Here is a 15,735-nt window from a genome sequence, read left to right on the forward strand (position 1 = left end):
TATATCAGGTCAAGGTAAATCAATAACCGAACTTTCCTTGAATACACTCTTGCAAGGTTACGAAGGGTAAAATCACCGAACTTTTGAATAAATATATACATATTTGCTCTAAGTCAAAAGTGTCGAGGATCATTCTAAGAAATGTTGAGGAATTAGTAAACTCTAAGAGATCTTTATCTGTTATGACAAAAGATGCAGGTTAGACTCTTGCTATCGGATACATAAGGAAACAACGTTATACTTTGCATTGTTTGTTTTTAAATGTATTCCCTAAATAATAAAAGGAATACTTAAAATTAGAGTACGAACTTAGTTCCAGTTCTATTTGCGAATAAGATTTTACACAGAGAGTTTTTAATATTTATAATATATATCGAGTAGTATAGGTTTTAGTATTTAATATTTAATAGAAGACTCATTGTTATGTTTAAAGTAGTTTAAGTCATTTCTATCCCAAAATCAATACTGTTATCCAAGTGGCCGTTGTACGAAACGTCAGATTCGACGATAGGTACAAAGCGTGTAATCAAACGCCATATCTCATTAGTGGACACATCGCGTGTTCCCATCTGTCTGCCTGGTTGCAGTCCAGGAGCACCCCATAGTCGACAGAACATCCAGGCTTCCGGTTGCGGTCGCTCATCCCTTTGTTCTCGCGGTAGTGGGTGTCGGCCCTGGTCCCTCTTTTCTCGTGTTTATTGTATAGTGTCTCTAAACTCCCGTCGGAGGTGACATGGTACGATTCCTGTAAATTATCCCTGTGGTTCCTTTCTTTACTTATTCTTACCCCGATGCCACTGAAGATGGAATAAAAAAGCAGTATCTTCCAGATCAAAATCGGTGACATTCATGAGTTTAGCGCCGGGTTTACAAACATCACTCCCTCTGGTAGTAGGGCTCACCAGTATCTGCACCATGCCGGGACTGTTACTCTCTACAATCAGCTCACAGTTTATACTAAGTTTTTAGTTATTAGTCATTTATATTATTCCAGTTTATTACGTTTTTCTTACTTACATCCTTTCTTTATTTCCTTATCGTTTGGTGAATGATGTGGCTGTTGGGGTTTATATCTTCCTCCGAGAGAGGGTTGAATATGTTACTTTATTTCAGGCGGAGCGTTCCTCTTGTTGTTTACAACGGCCCATATAACACTCTTCTTATCTGTGTATTGTAGCTATTTACATATTTGCTTCTATCGTTTATAAGACATTTAAGGTTGTGTTAATATAGTAATAAGTTAAGGTTGTCAAAACAGAACTTCTATAGTTGTGTTTAATCTTGAAACCAGCTTTCAAGTTTCTGAGAATTGGGAGCGCTAACAGTTGGTTTCCATAATGTACTTTGGTGAATCTTTCGAAGAACTGGAAATAAGTACCTGGTATGTAACCTTCAATAACCACATATCTTAATTCAGTGGTCAGTGTACTTGTTTTTTCAGACATGGGTTTTCTATTCTGATAGTTTTATTTCCACCTTGGATTTTATAAGCAATAGGTTTTTGTGGGGTGTTAGACCAATAGCAAGCCACTTGGGAGTTAAAGAGAGTTTTCATCCTCACAGGGGATGATTGTAGGGCGCTGTTTGTGGTCCGTATAGCTACTTGAACGAGAGGCCTGAGTGTAGTGTCGCAGTTTCGATGTGGCCAGGGGATGATTGTAGAGGCAGAGTTTTGTGGTTCGTATAGCTTACTCTCTACAATCAGCTCACAGTTTATACTAAGTTTTTAGTTATTAGTAATTTATATTATTCCAGTTTATTACGTACATTTTTTCTTCCTGTCTCGCAGTTTCGTTGGGGACAGGGGTTGATTGTAGAGGCAGTGTTTTGCGGTCCGTATAGCTTCTGGAACGGGAGGGCTGGGTGTAGTCTCGCAGTTTAGTTGTGAACAGGGGCAGTGTTTTGCGGTCCGTATAGCTTCTGGAACGAGAGGCCTGAGTGTAGTCTCGCAGTTTCGTTGCGGAGACTGTAGTGATTGAATTGTTACTGAATGTGGACTAGAATTTTATTACTTGACTTGATCAGTTCTAACTGTAGGCCTATACGTTTTTCCCAAGAATCTTAAATTGTAGTTTCAAACTTTCTTCACTGCAATAAATATTTTTTTACAATTGCAAATTGCATGCTTCCGTCATATAACTTAATGCAGTACAGTTATAACTATTTGAATTTCATTTAAAACATCCATTTCGACATATGATGCAGTAATAAATTCTTTTTAAAATTGTCAAAATTAAAATTTATTTCATTTCAGCAACAGAGTTAATAAAATATTTACAGTTTCCATATATTCTGTTTCCAGCGATTTTTCATGGACTAAACAATGGAATAAAATGCATTCGGCACTAAAAGATGTCTTAATCGAACTTTCAAAAATTTCTTTGTTGCCAATGCTTTGATGTACACCAGGAGTCTGTTGATCACTTTGACACCAACCCAGGATGGAAGTTGTTGATAAGCCATTGTTCTGTGAGAATGAATCCTCAAGTTGTTACTCTCCCTCGTATTGGAAGACTAGATATGGAGATTTACGTCACGACTTTGACGGTCTTTGTTTGTTTAGATGACGATGATTTTACATATCTGACGGTTCGTTTTAAGTGTGTCCATCGTATAAAATATGATTTAGTAATTTAACTTTATAATTCCATATTTTAACAATTTAGATAAACTCCCATTCGAATTACTTACGTATATCCAACTCTCTGTAGCAGAAGTAAAACGTCGTAAATATGCCAAAACACATTCTATGTTATAGTTTATTTCAAACTGTTGTATCAGTAAACCGTAGTTTCTCAGACGACATACAATAATGTTTGAGAACGACAGCCACGGCGGGTCTCACCCCGCCGACACTAGAGACATAACAACCTATTGGTGCCAGAGAGGTCAAGCTAATGTTTTAATGGGTCATAACGAGTTTTATGGGCTGTACGTGCCAGACAGCGGGAGCCGGAGAACACATGTGGGCTATAAAATATCCAGCCGGGGCGGTGAGCCGTCTCGGTCACTGCTACTGGAATGTTAGCGATACCCCCTGAGAGTTAGAGGATTGTACAAACATATTTATGATGTAATGTGTTACGATTGCATCATATTAAACTCAACAATATGTAATAATTCGAAAATTGTACAATATGACGAATAGACTGACAATATTATATGATGCCAAATTCTCATTTAATTCTTGAATTCTAATCACATAAAAAATAGTACGTGAGGATTTGTTTCATGAATATCCGTATTAATTTTAATTTTAGTCAATTATAAAATAGCAGTATAATAAGAATTTCAAATTTTAATTATTTAAATTAATTTTAGTATCACAATTTCTATTCACAAAACCGTATATATAATTTTTTATAGCGTATTAAACATTTTAAGGTGTACGATTTTAGGTTTGGAAAATATACATTTTTTTTAAGATTCATAGCTATTTAATATTCTTGAAATGTTTTTCATCACTGCATCTAAATTACAAGGATTTAATATTTAAAAATTAGGCAATCTAGTAATGAGATACAAATACAAGCGGGTTAAGATAAAAATGTGAAATGTTTACAGTATTTACAAGTTTTAAATCTTCATTATGATGGACATTAAATGTTTTTATTAAATATAATTTAAGGAAGGTGAATGTTTATAAATATTATTTTCTAAAAACATTTTGACTTTATATAAATAAAAAACATGCCATTCCATGAACACATAACTCTTGTACACGAGGTAAACATTTAAGATATACAACTTCAGCTGTTCTTAATTGAACATTAATACAAAGTACCTATGTTTTCTACTTTACATGACTGTAATGTAGTGAGTGGTTGTATAAAAAATTCGAATTATTCTGTATTCAAGAAAGTTATCCTACAGAGCTTTACATGTAACATGTTTTACCCATTTGAATAGTGAATCTAGAATGAATAGTACGCTGCACTAAGTGGAAGGTTAAATAAAGCAAACTCTCGTCATTCCCATTGAATCAACCTGTCCCACCACAGATATTTTTTTAGTTGTTATGTTGCTCTTTCGAGAAAAAATACAAAGCTAGTATTTATAATAGTTTTGGGTTCTATTTTATGTTTATATTGAATCAAATTCAAAATTACTGGTATGTATATAAGATATATTACAACCTTCACATATGTATTTCACAATATTATTTTAAACTATATCAAATTAATCTAAAGCTGTCTTTTGTTGAAACCAGTTCTTTCTGTTACTCAAACGTTATCCTTTGTTTAGTCAGCATAATTATTAACTCCAATATGCCAATTAAAAGGCTTTTTGAGGAGGTCTCTCTATCAGATTGCCTTCTTTCACACTATGAATAATTGAAAATCCTCTATGATGTAAAAGTGAATTTTTTAAACGTAATAATTTTATACTTTTAGTAACTTTAGAAAATATAATAAAAGATAACAATAGTAACAAAAAGAGTTTACTCTCAATTATAATGTGCAATAATATACAACAGTTTGTAAAATTTTACTTAAATTAAAATTAAAAACTACGTTAAAAAAATCTCACTAATTTTGTAAAAAACACTTTAAAATATTCCTTATTTGTAGAGGAATTTGGAAATTTTGAAACATTGAAATTCTGTACACAAAGACGATGTACAGTATCCCAACTTTCCAAACGCTAAGTGCTTATCACCCTGTATAAGTTAAACTTAAATAGTGTTAATGTATTTCTAAGTGTAAGTTTCAGTATCATTCTGCTTATCCACGTGAAGCACAAGTTTGAAACTACGTTTTAAAACGGTATAACGAGTTTAATAGAAACAATTATAAATAAAAAATACTTTTAACAAAATAATTTACAATCCAGCAATGTCCATACACAATATTACAAGCCTTTGGGAGGATAAAGAAAAGTAGGGGAGGTAATCGGTACAGTGATGGAAAATCTTTTTATGAGAATGTTCTTTATGAGAATACGCTTTAGTCCTTCTCTTCTGCTCCGATAAAGGAATTATATTTTTCACCAGAAACACTGGTAATATATTTATCTTTGCTCAAGACTATTACTCGTTGATTCTTTTCAAACCAATTGCTAAATACAGGTATGTATATTTACAACACACAAAGAAATGCTTCGCATTCTTTCAATGTTTCTTTTAGATAATTAATTAACAATTAATAATTGACAATGTGTATGTGCGTGCGTGCGTGCGTGCGAGTGTGTGTGTGTGTGTGTGTGTGTGTGTGTGTGTGTGTGTGTGTGTGTGTGTGTGTGTGTGGTGTTGATCATTGTACTCAAATTGAACAAAAGGATCAAATTATATATTTAGTAAAGAATATTATAAGGGAAATATATACATTTTCTCTCGAAGTTTAAGGCCTGAGCGTTTATTGAAGCCACTCCTGCCACTTTCTGACGAGGAAATCCGATTTCTGTCTTATTGTGTGCATGCTAACTGTATAACGAGATCACCTAGAGAGTTTACATTTGGGGTGAAACTCCACCTTTTCTACCCCATTTAACATTGACATTGGTAAAGACAAGCTAACTGGTATTTCTCTCAAAAGGTGGTTCTAGTTACCATTGTGTGCTCTTATGGGTAACCGTGCTGGCAATCGCATACAATTTTGGCTGTTTGTTATACAGCAAAATTCAGAATGAAATATTACTAAACAGAGTTCGATGTGAATGTCTCATATTATTATCTCAATATTTCAGTAACTTATCAACAAATGTGACGACCTTACTTTGATGGATCGATATTTCCTACGATGCTTGAGCATTTTAGCACGCAATCTTTATAGCAATATAGACGGCTAAATGTTTCTTTACAGTGGTTTATTTTTATTTTTTGTATTTATAAAAATATTATTCATTCTATTAACTCACTGATTCGTCTATTTATAAAGTTCAAATATTTTCATCGACTTTAAACTAAGTTTGCGAACATCTATAGTGTGTAAATGCCGAAAATAGCTCAGATATTATAATGAATATATATTATATAGCAGGGATATAATATATATTCATGTAGATAATTATGTAAATTAATAGTACTCAAAAACGTGTTTGAATATGTCAATGCCCTTAAAATAGAGGGAGTATCCTTTACATTCCATTGCGTGTGTGACACTTACGTGTGATATGTATATTGACAATTGACCAATTTATGTTATTGTTCTGCGAAAAGTTTGATAAATGGTTCAAAGGATGATATATTGATCAATATGTATTTTATAAATGCTGCAACAAATTCAATAATTTAAGTTGTTTTTGGTTATGAGAAATGTTTAGTGTAGTCGTGATTAAAAATGGTATTAAAAGAATCCAATAATTATTTTTAATATTTAATGAACTGTTTGTTATTTTTCATATTTTGTACACGATTCCATGACAATAATAGAAGTATTCGTTTTCTAGTTACAAAATATCTTAGAACATGAGGGTGATATTAAGGAAAATATATTTAAGGGTAATTTACCAAAAGTGGCGATTAAAATGTTTTTTTAATACTTATTCACTGATCTTAATAACAAATTTCATCCGAGTAGTTCTAATAGTTTACAAGTGTAGGATACTAAGATAAGTTGGAATGCATTTTTAACATTTTATCGTTTTCATGAAGTATTAGGTAAAAATCAATTTTTTAAAGCATTTTTTTCCTATCAAATTAATTATTTCTCATTGTCTATTAGGGTATAGGAGTTCACCCTTGTTTACAAGTTGAAAGAGCTTTTTATTTGCTAAATTTATAAAAAATTTTATCAAAATTGTTAAGGAGGTTTTAGCTATGAGTTTTGGAAAAAAATATTGATATTCACTCGTTAAATATATTCATTCTAAATCATAACAATTAGAGAGAATTGAAACATGTCATTTTTGTATGTAGGTAGCACTACTTTTAATAAAAGTAATTCACCTTATAGATGAAATGGGCGAAGCTTTTGCAATAACTCTACACAGTTATCGTATAAAATTCTCGTAAAAGAAAATTATTTTTAAAATACAACATAAAAAATCTAAAATATAATGCTAGAACATAGTACTAAAACTGAAATTAATTGAAAGAAAGAAAACAGTGCTTTACTTATACAATAAACAAAACAAAATATTACACCCAATAACCTTAATAGGAATTAGCTTTAGCTAAAAGTAAATTAGTATTTATTTAGTCCAAAGTAAAGAACAAATATTAAGCATTAAATTTCAATGGTCATTTCAACTGTCTGTTTGGTTGGCATTTCTGCACAGTATAATTCATACATAAAATATAATGAACAAAAAGTTATGGTCATTTTAAGTTTGGCGATTCAAATAAGCTTCAAAATATCAGAAAAAGAAATTTAAAATGTAATATTTCGTAATTCTAATAGATAAATACCCATGTGGTATATAAGTATGTATCACACACACACACACACACACACACACACACACACACACACACACACACACACACACACACACACACACACACACACACACACACACACACACACACACACACACACACACACACACACACACACACACACACACACACACACACACACACACACACACACACACACACACACACACACACACACACACACACACACACACACACACACACACACACACACACACACACACACACACACACACACACACACACACACACACACACACACACACACACACACACACACACACACACACACACATTTTAATATTTGTTTTAGTTTAATTTTGGGCTCCTTACAAAGGCTATCTTAAAGTTTTTCTTTAATATTTAAAAATTGTTCACTCATCTCTCATATATTATCCAAATTGAAGCCAATCCTTTCCATTAAGGTAATAAAAAAAATCTTTTTCGCTTTTTATGTTACTCCCAAACCATTTTCTCCAAATCGTTGCCAGAATAGGGCAGGGAAAGACCGTCTCGTATTCATTCCGGTTACAGAAAGAACTATCGTGACTTTTATCTCACTCAATGTTTTAGTTTACAAGCAGCTCATTTTACGTATTGCTATTAATTTGTTTCCAACTATATCACTGCAACGAACAAGAACCTAAACAAAACCATATAAACTTGTTAACAAAAGCTTTATGCATATATCCTTCGTTAAGAATTCATTATTATAGGAAGAGATTTCATCACTCATCATGCACCCATCGAGTAAGAAATTATCTGTCTAAAATAATAATACTACTATATCAATAATTCTGAGCCACAAGTTCTGTACATTTCATGTAATTTGTGCATGGTTTCACGAACGGAAGGTAGTGGTGTACGAAACCACTTCAATGGTGTCATTGTAGGCCATTAAATAGGTCTCATAATGCACATGATGTTTACCAACTATCAGTTTTGTGACATGATGAGACCGTACAATTTTTTACTTGTTTTTAAGAAGATAATATCTCATTATTGTCCTTAATATATTCATAATGATTAAATTATACAACAAGTATAGTAGTCTCATTTTAGGCCAGTATTTTAAAAGACGAATTCCTTAAAAAGTTTTTAAAATAAGGTATTTTCAGTTTCCTGTAGACTTTTGCTACATTACAAATATATGTGTATATAATGTATTTATCATAGGGTATATATACGAGTCCAACTTTAGACATTTAAGAATAGAATACATTTTTGTTTATCTACATATTACAATGTTTCCAACATATTCATAACGTATGCAATTAATATACGTTACTCTTAATATCTCCAGAGTAGTTTATTGGGGATCTGATAGTGAAATGTGAAGTAAATCGACGTTCTCATGAGATATTTCTGGATATTTGAATAGCTCCGACAATTTCAGTGAAAATTTAACTGTTTTAGGATAATTTTTAATCACTGTGGATAATTCATAAAGGCGAATTCCTAAACTTTCCAGTTTAAACTATTAAACACTATTAGGATTTAATAAACATGGGGCTCTACGTAATCTTGAAACCGAAGTGGGCTTATTTTAGGTACATATTATTTCGGTGTTTATGGTTAAGAGTTTTAGATGTTAAGCTAAATAGCAAATTACTTTTTAGTTATATTGCTAGTTTTGTTATTTTGGTTTTGCGCATGGATGATCACTTCTGGATCGAATAAATTATATTTCTGACACTTGGGCAGAGTGTGCCTTGCTGCCAAATCAACAAAATGTATGTACGTAATTCTGATAAGTCTACATCGATAAAAAATCGTCCACTACCGGCACCTTAATTTACTTATGCTTTAATATATCTCTGGTTTAATAGTTTATTTTGCTGTAATGCTCCATTCAAGAACATATACACATAAGTATACTTAAGAAGACTAATTCGGTCAATAAGTATATACTTGTAATTGTAATTTACTCACGCGTAAAGTATTTCTGGTGTTATACTAGAGTTTTCAATTTTTATCCCATCAAGAATATAAATATATTTATTTTTAAATGTCTTAGAAGCCTACTTCTGAAAAAAAAAACAACCCTAAAGTGGGTATGTAAGCCTGTAGTAAAAGTTAAATAGTAACTGTATTTACTTGCACCCCATACTTAATATTTTACGAAGACTAGCGGTTAGACATATTTTTACTAAACTTTCTAATTATACTATCTCGATAACCTATGTGATACAATAGTCAATACTGACAAGACTGAAATACTAAGCGATGTTACACTTAAGATTACCATACGCTTCCAATACTATGAATCTAAAACAAAATTAAAATAACACTCAAATTAAATATACAAACTAATTGAGTTTTAATAATATAATGTTTATATGGAACAGTTGACTACATTTTGACTGATTATTTATATCAATAAAATGTGTTTGCAGGCAATGTGATTCTTATGGGAACGTCAGATGCTTCAGATGAGGCGGTGCACTGTGCTGAGAGAGAAAACCCCTTTCTTACAACGCATTAAAGGCACAAGATAAACGAAGGTACAAAATATTATTTCTCTATTTTTATGGCTTTTCCTGGGCATTAACGAGTCTGCAATGAGTCAGTCAGTCAGGACATATCCTTATGTATATATGAGATGTACGCAGAGTGTTCACAAAAGGTTGTCACAATTTTCTGTGGCTGATATTATTCGTCGTTTCAAATAAAAAGGTCTGTATAAACATCTGTTGAGAAATGAACCATTTCGCAGTTAGCCGCCATTATGTATTAACAAATAGAATTATGTCTAAAGGTAGTTAAGCTAAAAAACAAATTTTGGTACATAGTTTTGAATATAAAAAATAAAAGTAAAAAAATGCTATTAATAAAATGGTGTCTGTTAACACTTTTAAAGTTAATTAATTAAATAAAAAACAGTAAAGTTATAAAAAACTTACTAGGCATAAACTATTTTAAACATTTCATTAGAACTACAACGATACTTTATTTATCAACATATCGCAACAATCCGTAAACGCATAAGGAGTTAAGATACTTTTGCACAAGCCAAGAGAAAAAACCGCTAATACCTCTATTATTGTGACATATTTACCCCTATAGCTCAATAGTTGGTATCAAGTACTTTTAACTATCAAGTAACTTTTTTAACTATGGAGGAATTTTTTATTTGACTTTAAAAAGTTGGAACAGGCGTTATTTTGTTAGTATAAAACTACATAACGCAATTAATTAGAAAACATGTCTCTTATATTTTTCAACCTATGTGCAAAATTTGGTTTATTTAGCTCAACTAGTTTTAGATATAATAAGATTTATTTTAAAAATTGGCGGCCAGCGGTCCTAAACACGACATTTCTCGACCTATGTCTATATGAAATTATTTGTTCTAAATGAATAATATTATCACTCACTGAAGTCTGTTGAAAACACTCTGTATACATATGTAGGATAGTATATTACCTTATAAAACTTGGTTTCTAAATAAGTAATCCATTCGTGTAAAATAATGCATCAGATTTATTTAGAACCATGATGTATGTTAGTTTAAATATTGTGTTGCTCAAAGTAAATTGATTAGTTGTTTTTTGTGCATTTTTGTAAAGTTTTTATACTACAGTCAATAACTGTATCGGCCTAAAATTAATACAAATTTTTATTTTGGAACTAGACTATAAGATAATTATCACTTTGGCAATTAAAAAAAACTAAGAAATGTACTTGTTCGAATATTAAGTGGTGTGGTGCATGGTTTCTATAAGAGTTTAAATATTATCTTTCAATAGTCGTGCTGATATTGAGTGCCATTAAGGAGCCAAGTCTCCTTATACTTTTCGTGATATACCAATTGCTTTGGTAATATTTCTAGGATAATGCTATTTAAAAAAATTTAGGGAAATACTGTAACTTCTCTCATACGAAAACCAATAGTAGATGTTTGCCAATGGTTAATGCAGTTTTTATTTATTACCATAAAGTGAACTCGGTTTGTGTCTAATTGTATAGAAGATGTCTAAGGTAATGTTGCAATAAACTGAATGGTTCTAAAATCTAGAGATGAGCCCTTAAAACGTATTCATATATTTAAAATTGGCCATCGTGTTGTGTTTAACGGAGTCTCTCCTACAATTTCATGACGAAGTCAGATCTCTGTTTTATGTGTGAAATTTTTAAAACTTAACCTAAATTGATACTTAAATTAAATTGTTTATTTAAGTCAAGATCAGATTTGTGATTGAGACTTGCTAGTGAATTCAAACGATACTACCTTTTATTATTTAGATCATTAATAACTAAGGTCCAATGTTTGCTCTCTGTATTGAAACTAGTTTTGAAGTCAACCCTAGGATTACTAATTGAAGCTAATATTATATTTATGATCTTAAGATTAAGATCAATGCCGTTATCTTCATCTGAAAGTCTAATTTGAAGACATGTACTAGATTTCATAGATTTCCATAACCCAAGTAACCTCGGTGGACGTCATTACAGCAGTAGAAACACCATCCGTAGATACACTCAATTCCCCAGCACAGCCAGGATCAGGACTGTCCACACTCCCCACGCTTGATTCTCCAGGACAGCGATCCACTCCAGATCCGCTTCCATTTATACTGGACGGAAGATCATTCGTATCTGTAGTTCGGCTCGCAACTGAAGGCTTGCACTTCAGGGTCAGAGCGTCAAGTTAACCCCAGAAGCAGGAGACGATGGCCGGGACTGAATGGGGTGATGAATAGAATAGAAAACTCTCTTTATTGCAGGAATATACAAACTCAATTTCAAATGAAATGAAACAAATAACACATGATTAAAACAGTTCATAAATAAACAATAATTACTTACAACTAACAATAATTAATACTAAAATATATACTATAAATATGTAAATTCCCGCAAAAGGTAGCCCTTACAGGCATAAAGTTCAATTATAAGGGAACCCTATGCTAAGGTTTACCTCCCCGGTAAAACGAAAATTAAATAAAATCCTTATATCAAATTGAAGAAACAACAACTTTCATAATAAATTTAATATCTATGTAAAAGAGTCTGCCAAACCACAAATAATAGTGGTAAAATTAACACAAACTTATTACTTTTATCATAAAAAATTGTATACATATATTATAATATAGTACTTAATTTTATAATAACAATTTATATAAATGTACCATTATATTTTATTTTAAATATACTAGAGCTACATAACAAATAATACTACATTTATAAGGTTTGCGAAATAATATTAAAACATTTTCTCTTAAAATCCATAGTTTTTAAGGATATATCTAAACTATTGCCAACATTGTTTAGCAAATTAAATGCCGTCAAAATTGGTGAAGTGGCATGCCCCACCGTTGTAGCATACTCCACGTAGAGCAACCTACTTGTTCGGCCTCCTCGTGTCGGCACATGCCACGGCACAAATGCCAGCAGCTCGGGGTCATCCACGGACCCAGACATGACACCCTTAAGAAAAACAAGGCTTGCGACCTTTCTCCTTACATCCAAACGATGGAACTTAAACATCTCTAAGAGCTCTACATATCTGACTGTGTAAATAGGATAAATACGCAATCCAAATACCTTAAAATACAAAGTTCTTAAAAAAACTTTTCTGAACTCTTTCAATCATTATAAAGCTGAATAAGGGGACCTGGTAATACTTGCAAACTCAATTTTTGATCTAACTAATGACTTGTAAAGAGTTAGAAACGTATGTGGATATTGAAAGAAACTGCAAGTTCGAGTTATAAATCCAAGTGTGCTGAGGGACCTACTGACCTTATTGACAAAATACTCATTAAACTGCAAATCTGATGTCATTATAACTCCAAAGTCTCTGAATCTTCTAACTCCTTCTAAAACTATGCCATCGATATTATATGGAAATAAAAATGGATGTAACATTCTACAGAATGACATAGTCGAACACTTAGATACGTTCAAAATCAGTTTATTGCAGGTACACCACTGATTAAGTGAATCCAAGTCGTTTTGTATAATTGCGCAATCAGATGGTAGTTTGACAAATGAAAAAATTTTTAAGTCGTCCTCATACAATAGAAAATTACTTCTTAGAATGTAGGTAAGATCATTAATAAATATATTAAAACAAAGAGAATACAAAGATTGTACTATTTTTCACTGGATTTTTTTCCTGTATAAACATTTTCATGGCTCAAAATCTTTGTTGTTCAAGCATTGTTTAACTGATGCTCCACACGATTTAGGTAGCCAAGGACCTCCGTGTAATATTCCCACCCTTCAGGGTGTAGGACTCTATGTATTCATGTTTGCCAAGCAGTAAACACGGTTTTCCTTAGACCGTTTGTTCAATTACTGGTTCTGCATTGGAATTTATTATTGCTTAATATTGAAATAAATTATACCAGAGAAATCGACGGTATCATAGTCTATAATAAGATGTGATTACTTGTAAACGAAAAATAACTTAAGTGAAAAAAAGAAATAATCCATTTATATTGACTAATTTAATTATTGCGTAAGTCTCGGAAGTTTCTTAATCACAGGCAAAAATAAAAATGCCGCGCAGTGGTTTCGATCAGGGACCCGTGCAACAACTCCACTACCAAGGGGCGCACTGTATCTACTGCGGGAAGTGAATGAGTTAATAAGAACGATTATCCCAACAAGAATCTCCTCGTCTTCCGCGTTCGTAAATAGACTGCTCTGATTTCAGGTTAAGTTTATACACAAATATACAGTGTTTTGAGTATAGATAATGGTCTACTATGTCTCAAAGTCAATGTTCCTTCTTAAATTGAATTTGCACTGAATTTGAATTCGTTTTAAATTTTCATGTTGATGAGTAATTGTGCAGTTACATTATTACCTCACGCAATTAAACATTTTAGGCGGATCGACGTGTCCTCGTGTCGTGCTAGGATCACTTGCCTCTACAGAAGAAATCATTATATTAAAATCTTTAAAACTTTTATATCACGATTTAGTACTCATTTGTACCGAGACACATGAAAAATTAAAAAAAAAATACGGTCGAGCAAGGGACATAACCACCCGGCCATGTTGGAATTACCTTAGTGGAATTTCAAGACATTATTCTAAAATTTAGTACTAACTTATACAGCAGTATTAGGATTTGTACCCACAGGATGAATTCATTAATATAAATGTACTGTACGGTGCAGCACCGAGGCACATAGGATTTCGATACTATGTTGGAATTACATGAAAATAATTATACTACAATTTAATATTCATTTAATGATAAGTTATACAACAGTATCAGAATTTTTACCCAACATAGAAAAAGTTTATGGAAAAACGATAATACGGCCTAGTAACATGATAATTTGTACAGCAGTAAGAGAATTTGCAATAAACACAGTAAACAGTTGATAAAAATTATTAGTAACGGGGATTGTGGAATCTTAAACTAACTATATGGACTGCTATATTGTTTAGAAAAAGAACAGCAATAAAATATAATAAATTAGTTATTGTAATGGCAATAATTTATAAAACTTAACCTAAGTTTTGTTCAAACTAATCTGTAATATAGACAAAGCATCATAATATTTACGATTAGCATTGTGGATGGAATTTCGTACTCCTCACAGCCAGCCTGTTCCCCTGTTAGTGCAAAAACTAGTAGCTTCATTGGATCTGACCCTGATATCAGAAGAGGAATGAGCTAGAGTGATGAGAGACTCCTTCAAAACGGTCTAATGACTCAAATCACGTGTCAACGTGGGTTGTTAAACAGTTTTCTAAGCGTTTATTGGGGCCGTTTGAACCCTCATTAACTTCTATTTTTCTCTAAAACGCCAAAGTAAGTCCAAATTTCAAGAGCGGTGACCACTCCGCCCCACTGAAATCCAGCTCAGTAACTTACTTTTTACGCTTCCACTTATGCATGTTCCACTTTCACTATGAATGAAAATTTTTTGTCTAATATCAATCATAAATAATAGAAAAGAAATGTCTGATGGGATCCTCCTTGGTTTTTAAAAACAGCTTTCGTAATAGATTTCTGTGTAATTTGTAATGGTTTTATTACCGTGTTTGGAAGCGCCTCCCCACGCAATGATTCTATACTGAAGAATTGATTGAACACAGGCGTAATAAACAATTTTGATATGTCCGAAGTTCAGAACACATGATAATGTAACGAACATATAAATGCATTTTAGTAATTTGCTATTAATATAGCTGACATGCGCTGCCCATGTTCTACTCGAAGTGTGAATTTGTTTTATGTTCCCCTGCTATGTTGCTGATATTCTGCCACAGTTCTTTAGGATTTCCAATTGATTGATCAATTTTAATTTAGTAATAGTTTTCGTTGGCTATTTTTATTCGGTTACTTAAAATATTACGATAATTTTAAAAAGTAACCTAACAGTTTA

General features: G+C 32.2%; 1 long non-coding RNA gene across 1 annotated transcript in view; it reads left to right on the top strand.

Moving 5' to 3' along the window:
* LOC124369848 overlaps positions 1-15,735 on the top strand; it is a 65,295-nt gene that overhangs the window by 28,342 nt on the left and 21,218 nt on the right. Inside the window, exon 3 of the long non-coding RNA XR_006923107.1 lies at positions 9,775-9,882. This is a non-coding gene — a long non-coding RNA (uncharacterized LOC124369848). The remainder of the gene's footprint in view (positions 1-9,774; positions 9,883-15,735) is intronic.

Source organism: Homalodisca vitripennis, chromosome X, assembly GCF_021130785.1.
Source record: "Homalodisca vitripennis isolate AUS2020 chromosome X, UT_GWSS_2.1, whole genome shotgun sequence".
In the NCBI taxonomy this organism is placed as follows: Eukaryota; Metazoa; Arthropoda; class Insecta; order Hemiptera; family Cicadellidae; genus Homalodisca; species Homalodisca vitripennis.